Genomic DNA, 25,450 nt, shown 5'->3' with positions numbered 1-25,450 from the left:
TTAATGATTCTCCTTTTGCTAGGATGATAACAGGGTTGATAAATGTGTTACCTTTTGGTTGTTCTTCTTTGTTTACCGGTGAGATAATATTGTATTGTACTAAAATATCGAGTAATCTGTTTACTTTATCATGTAAGTGAATTGGTACTTTACTTGCTCTTTGTTTTTTGAAAACTGCGTCAGGTTTTAATGGAAGATGTAGTGATGAGCTGATTTTGACAACATCAAATTTGGATGTTGCATAGACTGATGAATATTTTATTAGCTGTTTGGCTAATTTATCAAATTCGTCTTGTGTTATTTGTGAATGTTGGAAGTTAAACATTGTTAAAAATTTCTGTTGATTCTCTGTATAGTTATTTATGTTGAATGTAGGTTTGAAATATGGGGTTTTTGTGAAATAATCTGTATTTCTTTTTTCATTACTTATTATATTATTTATGGATAATTCTTCATTAAGAATTGTGGATTGACAAATATCTAATAATTGGAGTATATTATTTACGCGGTATGCTTTTTCGTGTATTGGTGATATCGTAGCGTTGGTTTCGCAATAGCCTAAAAGTCCTAAAGGTAATGTTACTTGATAGGGTGTATTGTTGTATACATGTAGAGAAATAATATCTGAATTCGAGTTTTTCAAATATTTTATGGATGAAATTGTGATTTTGAAAAACTTATGGATAGGTTTGAATTCAAAATCTGACATATAGAGTTGTTGTTTATTTTGTTTTTTATCATATTGGTGAACTTGTTTTATTGAAAAATTATAAATGTTTCCTGATAGTGGTTTCAAGTGTTTTCTTTGTTGATTATATATTGGATAAAATTTTGAAAAGAATGGTGGTTGTTTATTTAATCTTTGAAAAAATGTTAGGGATGTGTCTTTTGTTTTTGTGTATTTATCTTTGATTAGTATTTTACTATTCAAAATGTTGATTGTTGGTATATATTTAGAGATAAATGGTATTCCAATAATTTTGTGTTTAATATCCGTGATATGGAATCTTTGTTTAAATGGTTTATTTAAAATTTTATTTTGCTCTATTGTTCTTGTGGGGAGAAGAAATAATTGAATTTTTCCATAGTTTACCAATGTTGATCCTTGTGCTGTTGCTAGTTTACTGGATGTTTCAAGAGGCGTTAGTTTTGGGTGTAATGATTTTATCTCATTCCATGTGGGAATGTTTATTATGTTTGATTCTGCTCCTGAATCAATTAAAAAATCAATTTCAAGATCTGGTGGTTGAAATTCTTTGTTTCTTGGACCTTCTAAAAGAAATGGTATTGTCCAAATTTTTTCTTTGGGTTGTTCTTTTTGTATATTTTGATAGATGTGAATTGTATTCAAGCATTTTGTTTTGTCATTTTCATTGGATTGATTTGTAGTGTTGATTTCGTTAGTTTCTTGTGCCGTTTGTGTGGAATGAATGGGTTCAATATAATAATTGTGAAGGAGTTCTAATTGATTTCCATATATATGTGATGAAAAAGGTTGTTCATATATAATAGGTTCGTAGTCATTTTCGACTGCTATCATATTTATGGAGATAGTGTTTTCTGTATCACTTTCTGAATCTGATGATTCACAGTTTAATTGATTTAGTTGTAGTTCGTTATTTCCTGTGTCATCAATACCTGGGGGGTCTGATGTTGTTTCTGGATTTGATTGTACTTGAATAATATTTCTTTGATGTTTAGGTGTACTACTTCTGTGGCGATTATTAGAATTATTATAATGGTTATTATTCCTGTGTGGTGATTGGGAATAATTTCTATAACGATTATTATAACTTGAATGTCGATTTTGTGAATTATTTCGTGATCTGTTTTGATAATTATTGTTTGGTCTGTTATAGTTTGATCTATTATATGAGTTATTCCTTGATCGATTGTTCGGGTAATTCTGGTTTCGGTTGTTTGAATAACTTCTATTTCGATTATTGGAGTAGTTTCTATTTCTATTGTATGATGAGTTTCGTGATTGATTGTTTGGATAGTAATTATTCCTTGATTGGGAACTAGATCTAGAAACAAATTGTGTTGTGTTCGAATTTGATCTGGAGTAGTTATTTTGACTATTTGGTCTATTGTAATGATTTTGTGACGAATTTTGTGTATTTCTTCGTTCTGATGATCTTCCTCTATAACTTGAGTTATATGGTGATTGAGTTCTCGTGTAATTGGTATTGTTCGGAAGTGGTTTTCCCGAACTGTTGTTGCTGTATACACTTTTGTTCGGTAGATTTTGATCTTTTTTCATGTACTGATAGAATGATTTATTCGATTCTTTATATTTTTGAGGTTTGTTTTGATTGTCCTGTTGTTTTTGTCTACATTCAGAAATACTATGTCCGTATCGTCGGCAATAATTACACCATTTTTTGAAAGATGGTTTGCCTTTAAAGTTTGGGTGTTTTTCGTAAATATTGAGTATTTCAGTGATTTTTTCAACGAGGTCTGTATCTGATTCCTGTATATTATTGATATTTGTGGTATTTGTTTCAATTCGGTTAACATATTGTTATTTCAGATTTTCTGTTTCTTCAAGTTTCATTGTGATTTCCGCTTGCTCTAGTTTGTCTACTAGTTTTCGAAAATCTAAATCGGGCTCTCGAATTGAGGAGGGATGGGATGCTCTCTTTTTTATTGCTATTTTCCTTAATTGAGGTGTTAAGGTCATCATTAAGATTTCTGTCATTTTTGTGTTTTTATAGTCGTGTGTATTTAATGAATATGCTTTTCGAACTAGTGTTTCGATACGTACTGCTAATTGTTTGATGGTTTCATTTGGTAATCTGCGAATTTCATTACATAAAACTCTTTGTTGTTGTTTGTTTCTTTCGGAGTCAAACATTTTTGAAAATTCTTGTGTAAATCTTTTCCAATTTGATTTTATTTCTATAGGCAATGCTGAAAACCATTTTTGGGCTGCGCCGTCTAAGGTTGTCTGTATCAACGCTGTGCGTCGATGTATCCAATTTTGATGTAGTGGCGTATTAATTGGTCCAGGTCCTATATTTAAAATTAAATTTGCTGTTACTGCATTTAAATAATCTTCTACAGAATATTCAGGGTCTGTTCCTGTGAATACCATTAATGGTTTGTTTGATGTTATTGATGATCCACCCATAAGGTATGGATTAATTGTCATTTGTAATGATTCTGCTGCATTTGGCATTTGTGAAAAATTCGAAAGTTGATTTTTTGTTATTTCGTGTTGTTGAAGGTAATATGGAAGTAGTATTTCATTTTGCATTTGTGTTGGTTGATACGAGTGCGTAATCATTGGGTTTTGTGGCTGAATTGGTTGAAAAGATTGTGTATTAATTGGGTTTTGCATTTGCATTGGTTGTTGATTTTGTGTATCTGTTGGGTGTGGAGAAAAAATTCTATGAAATGTATACGGTTTTTGCACTCCTTGTCCACGATATTCTTGAGTGTATGGTGCAAATATATCTGGTTGTAAATAATCATCATCAGAGGATAAATAATCCGTTTGATGAGATGCTTGCTTTTTATTTTTATTTTGTTGAAAGAATGGGTAATTTTCACTACGATCCTGTGGAGGATGTGAATTAGTTTGAAAATTTACTGAATTGGTTGTTGCCATTGGTTTATCCCAATATCGAGATCTTATCTGATTATTATTTTTTTTTCGGGGGGGATAGTTTGTTTTTGATGAATGTGTGTAATTATAATTGTTTTCCGCAAAATTGTTTCTTGTGAACGTTCTGCGTGTTTTTGACGGTATTGTCATGGGTCTATATGTTTGATAATCCATTTGTGAATATTTTGGAGCAACCGAAGGTTTAACGGTTGATTGTAAGGTTACCTGTGCTAGTGAAGTGTTTGTATTTCTTGGTGTTGTTAAATTTGGACGTATTGGTGAAATACTTTGTTGTGTAGTTGTTGTTGTTTGGACAATTTCTTCATTTATGAAGTGTGATGGTGTCTGGATATCTTGTTGAGTGAGGTTCCTAGTTCCATTAAAGTTTTCATTGTGTATGACGGTCGAGTTTAAACTGTTATTTCGCGTATCGGGTAAAAATGTATTGTAGTTTAATGGTGTTGCATCAATGGATAATGGTATTACTCTTACATAATCTCTTATATAAGATATTGTACTTATTGCTTGACTTGCAATTGATTGTGGGATATTTATAAATGCATAATGAGACCATTCGGGGTCCCAAACGTAGTCTGACTGTTCTGTGATGGCGGTATCATCGTTTGAATTTTGAGGTCTGAAATTTTTTCTTGCTTGTGAAATTAAATCTATATTATGTGTGAAATAATCTATTATAAACCATGCCAAAATTTTTTTTAAGTCATGTTTTGTATGTTGTGAAACATCGTCTTTAGTGAAATTTTCTTTAATTTTATGTAGAAAAGTTGAAAATAGTGTGATTTCATGTCGTACCCTTATATGTTTAGATGTCTCTGTCGGTGAGACACTTGGGATTGGAATTTCGTTTTCTAATATTGAGATATAACTATATATTATGGCAAAAACTTCTTTAGTGAATATGGAGTTTGCTCTTTGTGAGTTATGATATTGTATGCTTTTTATGTATTCTGAGAATACTTTTGAAAATTCTAAATCAAGGTCGTCTGTTTGAATTACATATTTGCGGTGATTCGGGTTTGGTGAGCTGAATTCTATGGTGTAGATTCCGTATTGTTGTGTCAAATTACATATATTTTTCAGATAGTGATCAATAATTTGTCTTTTTGATCTTTACATCTGGGAACTCTGCTTTACATGGGCTAATTCCGGGTTCAAATAAATTTAGTAGTAAATTCTTGCAAAGTATATGCTGTCCTCTATCATTGGGTGCATCTACGAGGAAGGGGAAGATATCGTCATCATCTGGACTATCTTCACTTGGAGTGTGTCTTTGGCTCATTTTTTCGTTTAATGACTGTTAATAGGTAATTATCAATATGTCTAATTGGTTGATTCCAGTTATATAAGTGTACTCGTTTGTGTTTATATTGCTTTTTTATTCGTCTTTTTCCTCTTTTTGATGAATTCGAAGTTGTTTCTGAGTCGGAAAAATATAATTGATCGTGAATGGGGCAATTTTTATCTATAGATTCTTTTAATTTATAAAGTTCGTCTAAATTGCTGGCTTCTGATTCTGAAAATGCGTTTCTATTTTTGGAAAATCTTTTTCGTGTTATTTGTCTTTGTTTGTTTATTATTTTTCTTTTTAGTGTTTGTCGTTTTGTTCTAATATATCCAACTGTTTGTGTATGAGGTGTGATTACAAGGTCGTATTTTTTGTTGTCTATTTCACAGTTGTGTAAAACGATTGTTTGATTGTTTCCTAGATTTTTAAATGACATAAGGTTTAGGATGACGGATGCAAAAAGTTGTTAGATGATTTCTATTTTCTTAAATTGTTAGTCCTTACGATTTTTGGTTAGCTTAACCTGGGTCTATTTGTTCAGGGTTGGAGAGAAAAGTATATCGATTCCGAAGAATGATTTTTACTTTCTCGTGGCTAGTATAAGTTAAGGTGTTAACTTACTTAATCTTACTTAAGGGTAGTGAATGTGTTCAAGGGTTGGAGAGTAGTAAATCGATCCACAAGGTTCAGGTATAATTAGAACGCGAGTAGTTCGTTAGATACTATTTTAAACTTACTAAGTCTAAGATTTATCCTGGGTCTTGATAAGAGGAGGGTTCAAGTGAAGGATGAATAACCGAAGTTCTTCACTGTTTATCCTAATTTGAATGATTAGTTTTGTTCAAAAATTTCTATTAGTCTTGGGTTTTTTGAAATGGTTGGATAGTGAATCGACGTTTGAGGTCGTTAGACACTAGCTAAGTGGGTGGGGGAGAACAAAATTGTTCTTTTTGATCCAAGGATAGGCCTTGATGATCAAGTTTTGTAAATTTAATTAAATAGAAAATTAATTAAGATCCAAGGATAAGCCTTGATGATCAAGTTTTGTAAATTTAATTAAATAGAAAATTAATTAAGATCCAAGGATAAGCCTTGATGATCTGATTTTAAGATTAAGTGAATTTAAGTTTAAAATGGTTTAAATTTATATAAGAAAAGATTTAGTGTTTTTATGATGTTAGTGAGCTTATGATTGCTGTTATGTTTTAGGTGATGAAGCTGGGACAACTGATGATTTTTTGATTACTAACAGTTTATTGTCATGCTACTAATTTTGATTTTGATTTTCAATAAATATTTTCCAAACATGTTTTATAGAATACTGCAGAATTTTAGGAAAACGATCTGAGATCTTTTTATCAATCCTAATTGTATATTAATATCTTGTTTAGCGCCTGAAATGATTATGAAGATTGACTTCAAGATTTTATGTTTGCAAATGAAAATCTAAATTCATTGCTAATAAAATTCTAAATATAAAAGTTTGTGTTGGCTTTTGCCGTACAATCATAAAACTATATGGTAAGTTTCTACTTTGTCGTATGTCGTCTCTGGTTCGAGGTCTTCTTAAGATTCCGGGTAACTCTGTTATCGTTCGGAATATTGGCTCTGATCTATTGAGTCGTAGAGACATTTCGATTAAATTATCGTCGTGTAACATTTTAAAAATGTTTTGTCTAAATTCTAATCTATTTTTGGTTAATTCTAAGCTATTAAGGTCTTGTTCGAGACTTATGGTCGCACCAGATGAGTTAGGACCGATGTGGTTAATTCATAGAGTAATTTCGGATAGGGTACACCGTCTGCTCGTCACGCTATCTTTTTTTCGGCCGGATAGATTCGTGCAACTTCTTAGTCTAATACCGATCCTAATCTTACTCTTATACTATCTAGTCTCAGGTTGTTTAACTAGTCTCTGCTAGGCTCAATAGATCTAGGGTATACTGGTTTATTGCGGCTGCTGAAGTTCCTTTGGAGAGGCAACTAAATTCTAAGTTAAATTCAAATCTCTCTGGTGCTGAAATTACAAGTAATTTCAGCACTTACAAATAAGTGGGTTGTTAGTTAGATGGATCATGATTGGTTAATATTAAATACTTTACAGTGGTAAAATATCTAATTTATCCAATCAAAAAATGTAGTTTAGATCAGGTTCCACCAGGATCAACAGATCAGGTTGTCTAATTTTTCCGCTGCCAAAAATCTTATAAATGGGTTCCTCTTCCTCATAATTTATACGAAAGTAGGGAATATGCCCAGAAAGCGAAGGGCGCTTTTAATTGAAGATGTTTAAATTACTCTGCAGTCGATCAAATCTTCTTTGTTGAATCCCATATCTGACCAAGTTTTTATGCTATTGTGCTCAAGACAGCTTTATATCCAGCAGACACTTCGACATATCTTTGTCGCGTTTATGGTCAGCACTTGAGCAGATACTTCTCCTTCTAAGCCCAGGTGCAAGGCGTCCTTCCTAGCAACTCACTGTGTTGTAATGCTCGCACCTTCATTCGTCTTGCACTACACATCTAGCCTGCCAGGTCTTAATCACACATTATCATCGTTTTTGTGTAGATTTTTGAGAGATTTATGATCAAAATGACTTGATGAGGACCTTAAGCCCCTGTTTGTCTACCACTGAGCACCTCTGTTTTGAGCCTTCTGTTGTCAGAAGAGCCCTGACTGTCTTCGATCTAGTTTGAGGTTTAACTGATCCCAAGTAATGAGCAAAGACGTCAATGGGCTTCAATGAATGATCATGGGCTCACTGAGAGTTTTAATAACTTCATGTCCGGCAACTGTTGACATGAAGCTGCTGCCAATTTGCTTTATTCTATATGGCTTTCCTGTCATCAATATCACTGATTCGCAGCTTCGCCTGGCTGGGAAATGTTGTTTTCTTCTTTCTTCTGGCTCTGGCTTGCTCAAGACTGACAACTGTTTCTCTAGTTGCTACTTCTTGATCTCGTGTCTCAGCGTCTATTCGATTTCTCAAATGGTTTAGTCCTGGCTCACTTCATCAATTGTGTCCACTGCAACTTCGTTTAAAATGACGTCAATAATCCATCTTGCTGGTTAAAACGTCTCAATCACTAGATCTTCTGTTACGATTTTTACACACCTTTTTTAAATCTGTTTTTTTTTGTCTTTTATGTTCTGCAGTTCCATGTTTTCCGCCTGCTTCTTTTTTTTTACTCTGCACAATTAATTTTGCCAGCTTATAACTTCTGATGGATTTTCATTTTTCACCAGTTCCAAAAAAGTCGGCAGTCAGTCATAATATGAAATTTTTGATTGCAGATGAAGCACCAATCCCCAAACCAAATCATCAACTCGCTGTAGTTTGCCGGCCCTCAGCTGGCGCATGAGCAGCGCTTATCCATGTCGTCTTTACGCTTATCATTTTAGATGTTGACTTACTAGTTTTGTTTTTGATGTCCTTTGTTACCTGAATCTTTCAGTTTACTGAATTATCGACCTCAATTCCTGGTCATTTTTTTTCTTGATTCAATTTTGCCCAATATATATCCTGTCAGCTCTAATTTATAATCAGGTCCCAGTTTTATTAAAACAAATTGAAGAAAAAATCCTTATTTGCAATTTTTAGCACTGATTCCATTTCTGTCAAGTGGTGATAAATGAAAAATCGCAAAACCCAAAGAAATTTTTGCCAAGATCTGCTCAAGAAAAATATTTTGCTCATGACGAACTTATTTTTATCTTTTCACCTTTACGCTGTCATGATCCGAATACTCGGGTGTCTTGTGTATGAATCCTCCACAATGACCAGATACTCTGAGCTTCTGGACCAATATACTTGCCAGCTTCCATTAAAAATACTCCCAACGGCTATAGAAAATCTAAGGGCTACATGAAAACGATAGAAAAACCCCGCAACTACGGTAACTCGTTTTTTTTTTATTACGATGATTAGTAGGTTCAGTTTTTTGAGAGTTTTAATTAAATCTAAAAGACAGGTCCACTCGTTCTGCTATCAAATAACGCTGTCAATTTTTTCTGTTTTTCTGGACTTTCAGTTAGTTTATGGCTTTTGTTTCCTTTTCCACATCAAGTCACTACGAAGCGAAAATTGATAGATTCTATAGCCAATGGCTCAAGAGCCAGAAACACTTTTGCTTGTGCTTTCAAACTTCAATCTGTCGGAGCAAATTTGTTTTTTGCTAGGCCACGGTAGTATAGGTAAGTTACAGCATAAAGGATCCTACCAAAATACCTCCCACACTAGATTAAAATAGTACGCTTCAATGCCCTGTCTCTGGATACCCAAAACACGCAAACGCCGTTTATTTTGCAGAATAAACGATTTAATTTTTGTCCAAAAAAAATTAAAACCTGAATTTTTGTTTAGTTTTGTCCGCTCAAATTGCGTTTCATTTTTGACCGCTCAAAACAACTCCCACACTAGATTGAAATAAGAACGCCCCCTGTTTTCTTGAATGGTTTTTGGTAGAAAACAAAATGGTTTCAGCCATTCAAGTTCAAAACTTTTAGCCCAATTATCGATTTTTATCCATTTTTAAAAACAGATATAAACAACTGGCGATCGCAGACGTTCTGACACAAATTTTTATTATATGAAAACGAAGCAGGGAAAAAATCAAAACCATTCTTTTCAAAGTGAATTTCAACCTTTAATACTGAGGCTATGAGCTTAACGTTTCTCTTATTTAGTTCATTTCTTGTTTCCGCGCTACCTGAGAGTCCAAACCAGCGAAATGACGAATTCCGCCTCCCGAGAAATTATTACCCAACGAAGCAGAGAATTTCTTTGAAGTTCTTAGCACGAGATCTCAGAATCGATGGAAACACTGAAATTTTTGTCAACAATACGGAACCAGAAAACTACAATGAAATTGTTCTAAATGCTTTTGAACTCCAAATTCAATCCTTGGTTGTATACTCAATTCGAGACAACGAAGAACTACCATCAAAGTTTTCTCTCGTTCCAGATAAAGAAAAAATTGTTATTCAGCTAACTGAAACAAAAAATCGCGGCAAGTTAAAAATAAACATCAATTTTACTTCTAATGTAAGTTTGAACCAAAATGACATGGGAGCTTATTCGCCCTTCGCGTTTAAAAACAGACCTCCGAACGGTTTTGTAACTTTGTTTCAAACATCGTTTGCTAGAACTGTTTTTCCTTGTTTTGACGAGCCGCATTTCCGAACTGTATTTCAAATTCATATGATAATTTCACAAAATCCCGAAGGTGCTTTTGACCGAGTTTTGTCCAATACAAAAGAAATCGAGATTTCTGACAACCAAACTACGAGCAGCTCAGAAGAAAGTGACACGAAAGTTTACAGATTCGGTGATACTGTGCCACTACCTTCGTATTTGGTGGCCTTTGCGGTACTGAATTCGACAAATTACCCTATGATTTCAAGCTGGAACTATTTCGACATCAAGTTTCAAATCTTCGCTGAAAATCGTTTTGCCGATTACTGGCTTACCGACTCTGATAATCTAAAAACTCTCAGAAGTGTTGTCGATTTCACAATGTCTTATTGTGAGAGCCGGTTTTCTGTCCCAATGAAAGTATCGGACAAAGTCGATATAGTTTTCACCGAAATCCCAAAAGTAACTGGAGGTTTAAGTCGGCCAGGATTAATTTTAGTATCGACCAGTTTTTGGGGGTCGCCTCAAAATCGAGAGCATTTTGAACAAATTTACGTTGTATTAATTCACGAACTTATTCATGCTTGGACGGGTAGTTTAATGACTAATGATTGGTGGTCCAATTATTGGTTAATCGAAGGCTTGACCACATTTTTTCAAACCGAAGTGACCCGAGAATTAATCAAGTTCAAAAGATTCACTCGAGCTACAAACGCGATCGATTTCAACCGAGATTTCGAACAGTTTAAGGTTCGACAAGAACGAGAGTCTGACTTAGCCAAAGATTTCGATTCGTTTTTCGGCATAGACAAATCGTTTTACAACCGAGCGCGCGGCGTCGTATCACATCTCGACAGCGCAATGGGAAACACTTTGATGAAGTGCTTGGGAATAATTTTCAGAAAGTTCCCTTTTTCCTCCCTTTCTTCGAAAAATGTTGTCAAAGAATTAACAAACTGTCCTTTCTCAACGCTAAACGTGACGGAATTCATGCGATATTGGTTGTTTGCTTCTGAAATTCCAATTCTGAAAATTTATACCGACAAGCTTGAAAATTCGAAAAAAAATCAAGCGCATTTTTCATATACGTTTCTATGCAACCTAACTACAATACACGAAAAGAAATGCCAAAATGTTAATTCTGAATTTAAACCTCATTTCGCGTTGGTTTTTCGAGATGTTGAAAATCATATTCTACAAGATGCGGTGATGGTGCGCGAAAATAACACGAGAGTTGATCTCAAGTTTGACCTTGAAAAGTACAATTTGTACTTTGTGAATGTTCACGACCAGGGAAACTTTCTCGTTCAGTACCCAGAATCTGTTTATGAAGAGTTCTTTGAATGGATCAAAAAAGATATTTTTGAAGGCAAAATCGTCTTACCACCATTTTACAAAGTCTTCATTAATGACATGTTCGAATTATCGAAACGAAATATTATACATTTAAAATGGACGTACGAAATTCTGCAGAATCAAAACCGACTTATGAAAGCTGGAATTCTCGACGAAAATGAAATCGTGGAATTCGAAGTCTGTCTCCAAAATGAGTTCTTCTCGGAACTTCCAGACGCGAATCGTGAGTTGCTCAAGTTCTCGTGTTATTGGATGCCGCCTACGAATTCGAGGTAAAAAATGAGAAAGGTGCCCTTTATTAGTAAAAATGTGTGTCCTGTTGCGCTAGAAGCACATTTTTACCAAGTTTCGATCAAAATTGCTATCTTTCCGCATTTATAAGATAAGGGCAGGTTAAACACATTCTAAAGTTAAAAGTCTGTTGTTGATTAGCATTTCATGAATTGGAATACTTTTGAAACCGTCCTCTGAGCATAATCAATCAGTCATACTTAATTTCATGGTATCAATTAGAAACCAACGTTTTGTTGATTTATGATTGAAACGCTTAAAAGTATCTTTAATAAACTGATAGTTTCATTATACAGCAATTATCTTTATTCTTTATGTAGCAATAATAAAAACTCAAGGTTATGATGACAACAAATTTCTGATCCCCTGCTATTACAAGTTTTCTTGATCTTACCCGGGTTGACCTCCATACACCGAAATTGTTTATCATACAATTCCATACATCAAGAAATTTTTAGCTGTATTTGTTCAGCGGATTTTCAAACCCGATAACTTTTTTGTGAATTTTTTATACAATAAAAAAACGCTATCTTATTGAATATCATTCGTTCCAGCAACGCTTGTGATTCGGATTTGAAACACGACTTGCCTGAAACCTTGGCAGCCGAATGCAAATTGTGGATAAAACTTTTCGGGAGCGACTTCAAGAATGTTCTAGAAAACAACATCGAATCTGCCGATTTTTGCTTTTCAAAAGCAAACGCCGAAGGCAAGCAAACAGATGAAAAAGCAAACCCATGTTAAGGAAGCGACTGTTCAAAATGGTTACGGGCTGTTATTTTAACTGTTAGCTGCCGTTTTCCAAAAAACAAGTAAATCTATTGTTTTTCGAAATTTGTTTTAAGAAAACTTCCGCTTGGTTGGCGTGATTATGGTCTCACATTAACTCATAGGATTACTCTTATCAATCTCTTGAGTTTTGATTTAGCATCAGTTTAAATCTGGTCAGAGATAAAACCAGGAAAAAAATATGTTGAAGTTTTCTATCATCAAAAGATTAGATAGATATTAGTAAATCTTCAGCGGAAATGCCCTAGATTCCACTCGTGTTTAGCATTTCTGAAGAAATGATTTTCAAATGTTTTTGAACTTTTGGGTCAAGGTTTTTCTGCCAAGGCAAATAATTTCAGTGCCTTTTAGGTTGTCTAAAGAAGCATTTTGTAAGGAAAAAGAATCTTAAAAAAACTTGATAATTTTTTGGATTTATATATTAAAATTTTTAATCCCCACCCAATACCAAAAATGAAATCATAAAGTTTGCGCCCTTCACGCAATATTTAAGCAGCTAAGCAATAAGCTGATTAAATTATGAAGCAAAAAATCAATTAAGATTGCTTAACCAAAAAAAAAGAATTGACTATCACAGCACCGTATTGAATACATCAATGCTCCCTAAGTTTAATCAAAAACTGATGCAACATCGAAGTGTCTGTTAAATTTTCTTAGCTATTCTAGAAATATTCTTATGCTTGGTAAACCTTGGGTATCCATTAAAAATCATTAGATCTGAGAAAAATAATTTGCTCTTCCAGTCTTGTTCTAGAAGTTGAATAATCCTCGCATGAGTTCTCCGGGAATAATATGATAACAAGCCTTTTTTTAAAATGGCAACAATGAAAAATGCAATGAGCGTTTAAAAAATCTTGATCACACTTTTTTGTCAAAATAAATCAAAATTGCTCGTCATTGTATATCAACATTGAGAATTTTTTTGATTCTAATTTTTACTACCGGCTTCAATTTTTCCAAAAACTAGGACAGGCTTTCATTTAAAATAAGCTGTTTGATTTTTACAGGGTAATTACATTATGCATAGTTCAGCTGTTCTAGCAAAAATTTCAAATCGGTTTTTCTCGATACTGAGAAAACTTTTGGAAATTTTTTAATGTGGTTCGAATCACGACTGAAAGGGCTTTAATATTATATATCACTCAACCTAGCCCGATGATTTGTGGTACCTGATTTTGCGTGGAAAAAAAACTAAAACACACCCAAATACAAATTTTCTCCTCTATTTCCATGGTCGAAACAAAAATCATCAAAACATCTGTGATAATCCAATACTTTGTTCTTAGTTAGTTAAGGAAAACAGAACAGTTTATAAATTTAATTTAAGCTTCTTGCCAATGGTCTTTTTGTTCAGAGATCTTGTTGATCACTCTCTGCCACTTGGTTTGCAACCGTCTAAGTGACTGTTGCATTAGGCCTGCTAGATTGGCCTTGAATAAGTAATAACAATACATAGTACCACATTCCCCTGAGAACAACAAAATTTTATATAATACCTTATAAAATTTTAAAAATACAATATGAGTTTTAGTCTCAGTTAAATATCAATGTTTGATTTTGTTTAGTTTCTTTTTCTGCTCCCTGTTTTTCTTTTCCGACTCCGATTGTTTTCTCCATGGCTTAGTAGTGTCCAACGATGTGGCTCCAAATCTACGTTTGAATAAATGTCGCTCCAATAGGCCAAATGTCTTGTTCCTTGGCGTGGATTCACCGTCAACAGTTTTGATCGTTGCTAGTCTCGTCCGATACTCCTCGAGAGCTGCCGGATTCAAATAGGTAATGTCGTCCTCGCAAGTAATCAATTTTACAGAATGAGACACTGGGCTGCCATATCTCTTTGGCCCTTGATTTTTAGTCTGTCTATTGCTTCGCCTCACCGTTGTCTGCTCTTCTTCCTTGTCCGACTCATCGGAGAAACCTGGTGGAGGACAATCATCGACTGAGACCGCCGGTTGTGTGAGGATTTGTTCAGCTTCGTTTTGAACCCCCCTGGTCAGTACCTGTTCTGCGAGTTTGTCTCACTCCTCTGGTGTCATATCCTTGTTCTGGAATGTATCCAGTATTTCTTTTTCTTTAGTCTTCCGAGTAATGCGTTTACTCCCTGAGACCTTCTTTGGAGTTGATAACGCTGGGGAATCGTTGTCAGCTGTGTCTCGATCTTTAGGGTCCTTCGCTGCTGTTTTAACAGCTTTTAATCTTCGGGCTTCTTGCGCTGTAGGCTTACTCAAACTGCTCTTTTGAATCTGCACCGAGGGTCCTGCTATATTCGGCTTATTCCTTTTCCCACCTAAGTTCGAAACACCGCCCGTCTCCGTGTCCTTCAAAGTTACTATAGTCGGACTATTTTGGAATTTATCCGTAGCTCTACTGTCTTCAGTTGGTACTTTATCGCACTGCCACTGATCGTCCATATCATTTTCCTCCGCTGATTCACTATCAGCCTCTTCATACTCTCGAACTGCCTTCTGCTGTTTAATTCTTGGCTTCTCCCCCGTTGTACTTATTTTGTTTTCGGATCCGCTCACAGTAGACGGTACGGATACTTCAGATTTCGCTATATCACTCTTTCTATAAACTGCACCTGCAGCTGTCTTCACAGTCGAGGCGGTCTCTGCCACAATTTTTCTTCAAGTGTTATCGTCAAAACCTTTCCACTATTATTATCGTCAAAACCTTTCCACCTTGGATTATTATTTTGGATTTTTCAACCGACTGTATTGAATGACAACTTTGAGATAAACTGATTTCTTGTTTTTCACAGTTTTCTCGTTTAATCGATCGCGAACTTGTTTCGCTTTCGTTCCGGTCGCGCCCTGATCGTTTTTGTCCATTATGGTTGCCATAGCATCTGTTGGATGACGTGTTCTGTTTTGACACACTCTGATCATTTACAGAATATTTTAGAACGTTTTTGTTCCGGTCGAGCCCATCGTGATCACTCAGTCGACTGTGTAAACAGTCGAGAGCCTCATGAAAATTTTCTATCGACGTGACTACGAATTTCTCTTCTAATTCTGACTCTGGCCACGGTTCGCCATTAGAATCTCTAGAAAAATAATCTACTATGCCCATATCCCTTCCTGGTATAGGAACAACTTTAAATTGATAAGGCAATAATCTATCTACCCATCTAGTCAGCCGAGATTGATAGGTTTTGCTTGACCTAATTTCATCTAAAGCTCAAACCAACGCTTTATAGTCTGTGGCTATCACGAATTTTTTCGCTAACAAATAGTGTTTAAATCGATCAACAGACCATAATACTGCTAACAGTTTCAGCTCATTCGTCGAGTATTTCTTTTCTTGAAAGTTCAAATACCTCGACGTGAATGCAATTGGTACCCAATCCCCCTCGGCTCTCTGTTGTTCTAACGTTGCGCCTAACCCACTATGGCTAGCGTCACATTTTACTCTAGTAGCCCTCTTAGGGTCATAATAATGGATTTTAGTTATATTCGCAACTGCTGTTTTTATCAATTCGAATATTTCCGAACGTTCTTCCCCCCATTCGATTTTTTTTCACTTGAATTTTCACACTTCTAAGTTTTTTTTCTCATTCTCTTCTCGCAAAAGAGGTCGAAGTTTTTCTGTTAAATTAGCCGCGTTTGGGATGATTTAGCAAAACGATTTATGCAACCCTAAATGACCTAAGTTGTTTTAATGATTTTGGCGGAATGAGCTTCAATATCTCTTTCGTTTTTGTTATTTTCGTTGAAATGCCTTCTGACGATATCTTGTACCCCAGCCAATTCACCTCAATTTGAAAAAATTTATATTTCGACAGTTTCAATGCCAGATTTTCTCTGTCGAGTTATTCCAAAACGTTTATAATCAATTTTTCATGTTCTTGTTCACTCCCTTTAGATACAACGAGTATATCATCAAGAAAACAGAACGTGTTTTTCGCATGATTTAGAGGTCTATCCATAGCCTTTTGGAACTCTGCTGGCATGTCCGCAAGCCCATAGAATCCAGTGAGAAACCTGCACGTTCCAGTGGCCTGTCCGCCTATGATGTTAAAGTTGCATTGTTTTGCTGTCTCTGCAGCCAACTTTAATTGGCTGTACGCATACTTCAAGTCTAATGCTGAGAAATACAAAGTACCGTTTGTATTTGACTAACCCCATCGAATAACTCGTCAACATTAGGCATTTGATATTTGCTTTTGAACAACTGCCTGTTGATAGGTTTTGCATCTAATGCCAGTTTTATGGAATCATCTTTTTCACTGTGATTACAATTGGTGCTATAAAACAATCGCTAGTACATTTGTCCAGACGTCTCTTATTTTTTTTTTCATTTCTTCACCTTTTCCTGGATGTGTATTGGGATCCTCCTACTTTTCACTTGTAATGGACAAAGTGGATATTTGAACTTTGTACTGACAACATGATTTTTCGAGCAATCCGGACGATCAAAAAGGTTCTTAAATTTACTATAAAATGTATTTTTCCAACCTTCTGACTGTTCGCACAGTAGCACATCAAACCTCGTCTTGTCTTTTGGTGCCAGCTTTTGTGTTGTGTGTATCCCCACTTTGTTCTGTGAGTCCAGCCCCAATATGCATCTTGTGTGTCGTTCTGTGATCACAGGAACGATGCCCCCACTACTTCCCACCCTGCCGAACTGATGATTGTGGTGATTGCTGCCAAAATATTTATTGGCTGTTTATTGTAGTCTACAAATTGAGCTGTCAAATTTAGATTTTCCCGTGGAATGAACTTCGTATTTTTGGAAGTCTCTAGAATTTGTTTCGCTTTCGACCAATTTAAGAACGATACTGGACTACCTGTGTCAATAGTCATATTGATAATTTGGTGATCAATTCTGACTAATGGTTTTAACGACTTTATCTGTTGTGATCGAGGGTTCCTGCGAATATCAACCTTTTGTATGTCTTTACCGCTATCCTTTCCTTATTAATTTTCCTTTCGATTGCTGTTTTATATATTCATATATCTGCTTCATCGACGAAGTCTCCGATTCTATTGCCATTATCTCAAGCTCATCGCCTGAGTCAAAAGAATTAATCAAACTACACTCTTCATCTGAGCTAGACGTTTTTTCAGCAATTTCATTTACTTGTTGTGACCTACACATTTTTGCAAAATGATTTGGTTTGGAACAATTTTTACATGTTTTTCCCATGGCCAGACATTTCTTCAAATGACCTTCTCCAAATAACCAACCACATCGAGCACACATTTTTTTATCCGTAGAGCTTCTTCCCTCTCTCCTGTCAAGTGGTGCTCTCTTCTTGTACGGCTCTCTCGATTGTCTCCTACTATTTGTGCTTTTGTTACCCACATTCATGATCGGTTCTTGTTTTATTTTCATTGTTCCATGAACCTGAACTGCACCTGCAGTTATTGTGTTTGATTTTTGAAATGCCTGTGATGTCTGATTGCTTTGTTCAAATTTCAATGCTCTCTTCAGTACTTCCCCTGGTGTAAAAGTCTCGAACGTTAATGTATCCTGCAGTGCCACGGTCTTCATTTTTGATATGAATAGATCACGAACCATTTTGTCTTCAAGTGTCCCTAACTCCGCTTTAGCTGCCTGCGCAGTTAATGCTGCATGAATTGCTTCTAGTGTTTCACCTGTTTCCTGCGCTCGATTAAACAATTTATAACGTTCATAAGTCAAACTCTGTGTTTTATCAAATGATACCATTTGCCGAAATTCTAGCTTTGAAATTTTTGTATGCGGATTATTTTGCACAAATTTTTTTTTCTTCTGTTCCCAACGCTAAGAATAATCTAGAGGCGACTCTTTTCTGTACCTCATTATAATATACATTATGACCGACCTTTGGTCCTCTAGCTCTCTTTTCTTCATTTTCCAAAAGAAATCTGTCCCGCGCCAGTTTGTCATTAGCCTCTCGTTCTGCAATCGCTTGTGCGTTTTCCTGTTCTCTCGGTGTCTCCGGCCGTGGTAGCGGCTCAAACTGAATTTCTCTCATTTCTTCTAACAATAATTCAGGATTCACGCTCTCCTTAATTGTAACTGCCAATAGAAATCGATCTAACCATATCTTGAAATTCCAAGGAGGATCCGAACTCGCCGTTATCCAGAATACAGGAATTCCCATATCCGCTCTGTTATCTTGAGACATGACTCCTGCTGGCTGCGCCATGTGATAATCCAATACTTCGTTCTTAGTTAGTTAGTGAAAACAGAAGAGTTTATATCTTTAATTTAAGCTTCTTGTCAATGATCTTTTTGTTCAGAGATCTTGTTGATCACTCTCTGCCACTTGGTTCGCAACCGTCCAAATGACTGTTGCATTAGGCCTGCTAGATTGGCCTTGAATAAGTAATAACAATACATAACAGATTATTAATAATAATAATTCTCCAAGGTTACTGTGGCAACAATACTACACAGTACCACAACATCATTCATTTATTTCAGTTGCAAATGAAATTAAACAATAATCTCGCAATTAATTTATTGGGCAATCTGTTTTTCTCGACTATTGAAGGCATTGTTGATGATCACACACAAGAAATAATAGAACAAAAAGTTGCGTTTTTTAATTCTTGCCTAGGTTTGGTTTGTCATGTCGCTTATCATCAATCGTCTTGATTTTTTTTACAGTTATACTCATATTAAAAACTGATGATTTCCTCGGAGTCCAGAAGCGTTTAGTTCGTTTTATCTATCTACAAAGCACCAGAAAGGACTTCAGCTGGTTGGTGATCCTAAATTTGATTTTGGTCCCAGCTCAGACACGAGTTGAGGTGAAAAGATTACCTCTGAACAACATTGTGTTCATTTGAGTTTCTGGGTGTATTTTTTGCAAAAAGTAACCAAATTTTCTCCTAATGATAAGACACAACTTTCTTAAATAGTCAGCCACAGTTCAAATTGAAATCATTTTTGTCACGATCTCAAAATTTTAAATTTCAATCACCCATATTTTTACAAAAAAAATTCAAAGGTAGACTATCTTCCTGATTTTAAGCTCGGGCATCAATATCCTACAGGCTGCATAAAATTTTTCGTAAAAATTTGTTAAAGTAAAATTTTCAAACACTCGCTCGGCCGGACCATGTTTGCGAGACCGGAACTAATTTTGCCAAAATTTAGTTTTACTTTGGACCCTTTTTCGGGTTGTTTGATATAAGTTGTGACTGTATGGGTAGACCAATGCCCGCTCTAATCTTTATGGGCGCAGCAATGTCTGCTGTCGATTTTTTGATTCGAAAAATCTCCGCTGTCAATTCCAGTGGTTTTTTTGTCAATTTTTTTTCAATGCTGTCCCCTTTGATAGAGTTTTTTGAATCTCGTCAGCCCTGTCGTTGTTGATAAGTTTTGCTCTTCGAAGCCATTGGCTAGATTGAACCTAACAAAAACCTAAATGTGTTTGTAAACTGATTTAAATTAATAATAAACAAAATTAGAAAATTCAATCGCATTTTTTTGTCAAATTGGGTTAAGATTAGACAAAAGAAAACAAAACAGAAAACGCTTAACAATTTTTTGCAATTGTTTGAAATTCTCAATCAAATATTTACCCCAAAGGGTGTATGGTTACCCAATATTTACTCTGAAATTATCAATCTTAATGATTAGAAAACTATATCAAAAGAAGCTTCTTATAAAACCCAACAAGTTTTGCGTACAGTTTTTTTCGTTTTTATTTAGTAAAATTGATACTTTTTGGCTGTCACTTAATTATTAACCGAGTATTCTCTCTCATACAGATTTCTGGAAGTTTCACCGTTCTAGGCACTTTTTGGGCTTTATAAGAAGCTTCTTTTGATATATTTTCTTATCGATTTACGAGCTAGTTTCAGTGTAACTTTTGATTAGTTAAAAAAACTAAAAGGACTGATTTTTAGGGTGAAATAATTTTTGATTTTTATGAAGAAAAAATTACATCTTAATAATTCTGGTGAAACTCTACAAAATTTCTTTTCTTTGCTTTTTGTCTAATTTTTTGAGAAAAACGCGTTTGATTTTTTGAAGTTTCTGTTCGTTGTGTTGGATTAATTTAAACCAGCACTGTATTTCATCAAAGATTGATCACAAGGTTTTAGATTAAGCTAAACGGATGAAGTAAATGGATGAGCTAATTGTACTGACGGCGGAAACCTTTTAAAAACTCTGACAGGATCTGTATAGATATTCTGTTTCATGTTTAAGCTTTGCCTCTGTTGTGATTTAGTATTTTAGTATCTCTTAACCTTGACCTTTATTGACTAAACAAGTGCCAGTTAACGTCTACTCTACGAAGTCCAGTGGACTTCGAGTCACTAGTTGCTCTTTTTAGACTACAGTCAGTTTTAATTCACACATTACTTTTTACTCTCTTTTAATCTTAGTTAGAGACAATAGTTACCAGTGGTAAACATACACTTTTATTATGGCGCAGTCAACAACTGATTCGAACCTGCGGGGAATACCCGCCTTTTGGCCGAACCACACGGTAGAACCTCCCACCCAATGGAACAACTGGATAGACCAAATCCATTTGGCTATCATTGCGAAGGAAAACTTAGACATAGACAACCTGAAAGAACCAGTGGAAGGGGAGACGACGTTACCGATCCTAGAAGGCGCCCAGGGGTCAGAAACTGACCAACAGAGGAAAGCCAGGGAGGCCAGGAACAAAGAAGTAATCCGAGTCTACGAACACGCTGAAGAGAAAAGACTAGCAGAAGAAAAACGGAAATTCGGAGGAATGAGGAGATATAAGGCCGACAAAAAAGTAAGGTCAATCCTTTACTTGGCCCTAGGAGCGGAAGGAAAAAGGATTTTTGCTTAAAAACATCCAAGGGTAAAAGTCCTAGGAATCTCGTTCAAAGAATTTTTCGAGCTGCTAGAAGCGGCTTTTATCAAACCGACAAATATAATGTTTGAGCGATATAAATTGCTGAGCAGGAAACAAAAGGATGGAGAATCCTACGAAAAATTTTGGGGCGCACTGTCAGATTTAGCAAGATCATGCGAAAATGGAATCAATGCTGAACAGGAGTGGATCAGAGAGGATCAGAGACGTATTTATTTTTAACGTGAAAAAATTGTGACTTACAACGTAGCCTACTTTCGGAAACTCTTAATCCAGTGGATGCACTCAACCAAGCCATCATCGACGAAAAAGGCTACTACAACCATCTGAATTTAACCAGTATGACTACATCATTCAACACGACAGGAACTAGCGGCAGAGTGTACAAAAAACTTTTAATAATGTAAAAAAAGAACCAAGCTTGAACCTAGAAAGATCAAATACTTGTATGAAATGCGGGAATGCGTTTACCAAGGGTCATCTGAATGTGTGTCCGGAGAAGGAAATATTTTGTAATATTTGTAAATATAAAGGACATTTTGGAAGACTGTGTAAATCGAAAGGAAGCAAACCCGCTGTAAAAACTGTAGAAGAAACTGTAAATAGTCAGAATTTTTCATATTCCCCAGAAGACCTTGAAGCAAGAAGTGAAGAAAATTTTTGCGGTGTGATCAACGCGTGGACCGAATAAGGGATCAGCGACAATGACGACTTTTCCGTTCTTAACATCAGAACCATTTATGATACCAACGGCTTGGAAACCAAGAAATTAGTTAACATCGGACTCGAAGACGATGCTATAGTTAATCTGAACATTCCAGTGGATTCTGCGAGCCCAGTGAGCTTCCTGAAGCAAAACGTCCTACACGAATTGAAATTGAGAAACCCATAAATGAAAATACACCCAGTAGACAAGAAGAAAAGGGAACTATACTGCGGGTTTACCAATGATACAATCAACATCATCGGGAAAGTGGTATTGAGAATACAATCCAATGGATGGACCGCGGGCTCTTCTGGGCATGAGAGGAATATCGTGGGAAACGATAATCTACCACGAATCGGAATCGAGATAGCTCAACCACAGCCTCTACTACCCGTCAACAACATAACACTCCCAGAGTTGTGTAAGTTAAACAATCATTCAGACACAATTCTTAATCTGTATCATAAGTACAAAGAATTATTTAACAGAGTTGCGAAAATACCATTGGACAAAAAATGACTCACTTCCACTCTCCATTCAAACCTATTCAAACAAAAGGTAGAAGAGTTCCCCTGCATTTACTAGATAATGTAAAGATGGAATTAAATAGAATGGAAACAGAGGAGCATATTGTGAAGTTAAACAATTGCGATGAAGACTGTTTTATAAGTCCAATAGTGATTACAAGAAAAAAAAAGACGGTAGTATCAAGTTGGCATTAGACTCGAAACTATTAAATAACCAGATACTCAAGAACAAATATCAAATGCCAAACATGCAGGAGCTTATTGTCAACATAGCTCTCCAACTGTCCAGTAAAGATTCAGGGGAAGTTTGGTTTAGTAATCTAGATCTAAAAAATGCGTACAGTCAACTACAATTATGTACAGACACTAGCAAACAGTGCAATTTCAGCATATTAGGGGTTGAAACCACCGGGACCCATAGATTTTTAACGAGATTTTATGGACTAGGCGATATGCCGAACGAATTTCAGAGGGTGATGGATTTTTTATTGAAAGACATTCCTTTTACCAATTGTTATATCGACGACATTTTAATAGCTTCGAAAAGATCATTAAATGAACACAAAGCGATATTATCAAAAATTTTAAACATCTTGAACAACAAGAATATGGAGGTAAAATGGGAGAAATGCGCATTTTTCCAAAAAGAAATAGAGTGGCTGGGTTTCAAGATATCAAAATCGGGCGTGAAACCATTGGTGGGAAAATCAGATTCGATAAAAAGCCTTCCAAACCCCAAAAACATATCCAAATTAAGGTCATTTTTCGGTTCAATCAACCAATTTATGAAGTTCGTCCCGAATTTTTTAACTCTAAGTTCCCCCTTACGACCACTTCTAGTAACAAAAACAGTTTACCAATGGAACAACAATCATACGAAGGCTTCCGAAGAACTAAAAAAACAGATAGTCAACATTACAGAGAACAATCACTTTGAAAGATTAAAAACAGACGCTTCACAAAAAGTCAATTAGAGTCGACAATGGGTCATAATTTACTTCTAACGATTTTAGAAACTTCTGCTAGAAGAACAACATTAAATTAATCCTATGTACTGTCGGGGATCACAGATCCAACGGAGTCGTAGAACGAATCATCTACACGGTTAAAGCAAAACTATGGGCAATGGCGTTTAACGATCCAAAACCATCTTTGAATACGGCTATTGATAAAATCATCTGGAATATTCGTTTAACGAAACAATCATTCATTGGATGCTCTCCTTTTTCAAAACATTTTAATAGATCCCCTAACACGTTTTTGAAATCTCTGGTCTCACACGCGATTAGTTTAGATAAAGGGAAGTCAAAACTATCAAAGAATAGAGCGCAAGACTGGGGAGCAGATGACGCTTTCGAGGACGGCTATCTGGAAAACATAGCGACAGACAAAAGGGGGTATGAGAGCGACCTTTCGGACAAAGTAGACAGAAATCTTCAGCGAGCCTCACTGTCAAACCCATTCAGCCAAGGAGGTAACTGGTTTATGAAGACCATTAACTGATGCGAAGGCGAACCCTACTTTAAACCACTTGGGGGAACACCATTGTCGGATACGAAACATACGGTTACATTAGACAATGGACACGTGATCAGAAAATCTGACCTAGTTTTTAATAAAATCCAACCGTCGGTCCCCAGTAAGTTTTCGGCAGTACCGAACTCGTTAATTAATAACCAGGATTTAGCAGGAAAACGAAAGAGAAACTCCCCGTTGAAGAGACCAGACTCAAACGTAGGAGGCCCATCGACGAGCTATAAATCAACGGGAGAAAAGTCAACGAAAAGGAGGAAAACGAACACCCCGAGCACAAAAGGTTCAAAATTCGCATTTAGTGGTTTAGATTCCTCGCTACAGGTAGACCTTTGGAACAAAGTTATCGATGATTATTTGGGTACGGACTCGGAAATTGTATATAATACACCGACTTTTAATATTCATACGGATTTAGATCAGTCAAGACGTACCTTACCAAGTCAAATGAATACGCTGACGACGGTTACTCTGCCAACGGGCACAGACGGTGACCCAATTAGAATAGACCGCTCTCCGGAAAAGACATTGGAGACGCCCAAAACTCCGGTATGCAACAAAACTTGGTCAAGAAGGAATCCAGGCCCTCTAAATTTTACGGAGACAGGCGCTTCAATGACCAGGTGACTCTAGGAACAGAAACCAGCGAATTAGTAGATTCCGATGACGAACCCCTAATGATATTCTCCGGCTCAACTTAGAGCCGGAGAATATTCTCAGACACAGACAACTTACCCCTCGGCGTCCCCATCGGACTACCTGACACCAATTGAAGATATACCATTGCATCCAACACTGGTGGCGAAAAAAAACTCAAGGCTCCTCCTCAACGCCTAATTCTCTAACACCAAAGAACGCGAAAATACCATCTCCATTGATAGAAGTCAGAACGGACATTCAGGACGATGACGGCAGTGACATATCCTCAGGAATAGACACAGATGTAAGGAGGAAGGCCGATAGTTTCCATGATAGATTTAACGTCACATTCTAAAACTCTGAAAACTCATAAATTTTCTTAGCATAATTTTGGCGCTGACATTTTATTTTTCTCGGGCTTATCGCCAGTGGATTACTCAATTTACGTATCTGTACTAATTCTCAAATTAAGCGATTTTGTATATTTTTAATTAGTTAGTTATGTAGGTTAGCTTGTTTGATTTGTAGATATGTCACATAACCCCAATTGTACATATCATTTTGTCAGCTCTACAGTCGCTGTAGATATCTGTTTAATCTTGTAGGTAGCCTGTATATATTACCATATTATCACCTCCATTGTAAATTGTACTCTTTGTTAATTTCCATTGGGGCTAAACGCGGTTACTTTTTGTTTCAACTTTGGCTTGAATGAGGGGAGAATGGAGTGAGGGGAGAATGGAGTATATGTGTGATATT

At 35.9% G+C, this 25,450-nt stretch overlaps 1 protein-coding gene across 1 annotated transcript in view; it reads right to left on the bottom strand.

Moving 5' to 3' along the window:
* LOC134843560 (elongation factor 1-alpha-like) overlaps nucleotides 1–25,450 on the bottom strand; it is a 469,523-nt gene that overhangs the window by 124,091 nt on the left and 319,982 nt on the right. The gene's annotated exons all lie outside the window — the stretch shown is intronic.

This window comes from Symsagittifera roscoffensis, chromosome 4, assembly GCF_963678635.1.
Source record: "Symsagittifera roscoffensis chromosome 4, txSymRosc1.1, whole genome shotgun sequence".
NCBI classification, from domain to species: Eukaryota; Metazoa; Xenacoelomorpha; order Acoela; family Convolutidae; genus Symsagittifera; species Symsagittifera roscoffensis.
This window is presented reverse-complemented; position numbering and strand designations above follow the sequence as displayed.